This window comes from Aristolochia californica, unplaced genomic scaffold, assembly GCF_029961685.1.
Source record: "Aristolochia californica isolate CCGP_79_NKW_82.1479 unplaced genomic scaffold, dmAriCali1.0.hap1 SCAF_6, whole genome shotgun sequence".
Taxonomy (NCBI): Eukaryota; Viridiplantae; Streptophyta; class Magnoliopsida; order Piperales; family Aristolochiaceae; genus Aristolochia; species Aristolochia californica.
This window is the reverse complement of record NW_027182257.1, coordinates 24,126,734-24,128,238: the sequence shown is the minus strand read 5'-3', so window position 1 is coordinate 24,128,238 and position 1,505 is coordinate 24,126,734. Positions and strand designations below refer to the sequence as shown.

General features: G+C 44.5%; 1 non-coding gene across 1 annotated transcript; it reads left to right on the top strand.

Moving 5' to 3' along the window:
- Positions 1 to 1,084: 1,084 nt before the first annotated feature.
- Positions 1,085 to 1,191, top strand: LOC137935601 (small nucleolar RNA R71). Its single transcript, XR_011109301.1, has one exon. It is a non-coding gene; the product is annotated as a small nucleolar RNA R71 (small nucleolar RNA).
- The last annotated feature ends 314 nt before the right edge of the window (positions 1,192 to 1,505 follow it).

Below are 1,505 nucleotides of genomic sequence, written 5' to 3'. Positions count from 1 at the left end.
TTTCAAAAATCAGGCATAGGCAGGGACTTGCCTAATAGCATCAAGAAGTGGAATGTTAATGTGAACCTTACTAAACAGTTCCAATGTTTCATGCATGCTATCTCCTTTCCTAGGTGGGTCCAATAACCTTTACGGATAAGGAGCCGGTGGGACTTGGTTAGGGATCTGCCTGGCTGTTGGTGGAGAACTTGGTGGTTCTTCACTCAATGATGTGTCCCCACTGTCATGCTTTGACTCCTTAGACTTAGTGGTCCCTACCCCATTGTTCAACACACGAGCACTCCTAAGGGTGGTTATGGTTTTGGCTTGCTTGTGGTGGGGATTGGAACTCGACCCACTCTCATGTGTGCTTTTGGGGTTAGGAATGGTTTGACTCGGGAGTCTATTTTGTGCATGTTCACTCATGTGGTTGGCCAACTGACTCACTTACATTTCAAGTTTAGCAATGGAGGATTGCGTATTTTGCATGAGTAATTGAAGTGTATCCTGAAGTGAAGGTTTTTTTGGAATCAATGGTTATTGAGTGAAGTGTGGGCGCGGAGCTTGGGGTTGAGTAAACCCTGGAGGACCCCCAACCTGTGGGCCCTTGGACCATGAGAAATTTGGGTGCCTAGCCCAACCCGGATTATATGTTTCCGAAAAAGGATCGTTCTGGTTTGGTCTATGAAAATTCTGGACTGCATTCAAGTCCTCAAGGAGCTCCGGGTAGGACGAACTAGATGGACACATTTGTGTGGGATGAGATGAACTAGAGCATATGGCACAGACAATAGATGGGTTAGGAGCAAGTGAACTCTTGGACACCATAAGGGCATCAATTTTTCTAGTCAACCCCTCAATCTTGGCCATGAGCATGGGTGTTTCACTAACCTTGTAGAGACCCCCTCTTTTGGCTTCGTGGGATCTCCTATCAACATTAAATGATGAACCCCATTGCTAAGATTGATCACTCAACGTTTCAAAGAAGTCCCATGCCTCACTAGCACTCTTACCCATTAAACTCCCACCACTTGTTGCATCTACCATGGATCTAACCTGGGGTGTAAGACCTTGATAAAAGTATTGCACTAAATGCCATTTCTCAAACCCATGATGCGGACACCTACGGATCAAATCCTTCCATTTCTCCCAAGCCTCATAAAAGTGTTCACCCTCCTTCTGCATAAAGTTGGAGATTTCTCTCTTGAGGGCTTTAGTTCTCTGAATGGGAAAGTTCTTATACAAAAATTTTGTGACTAATGTGTCCCATGAAGTAATGATGCCCACTTCTAAGGAATTAAGCCAAGACTTGGCCTTATCCTTAAGTGAAAATGGAAAAAGTTTTAACCGGATAGAGTCATCTGAGAAATTCTGGAATTTGAAAGTCGCACAGATATCTAAGAATTCCTTGATGTGATAATAAGGGTCCTCCTTCTCCAACCCATAGAATGTAGGGAGGAGTTGGATCACACCCGGTTTCAACTCATAACTGGCAGCAGTAGTGGGCGGCAATATAATGCAAGAAG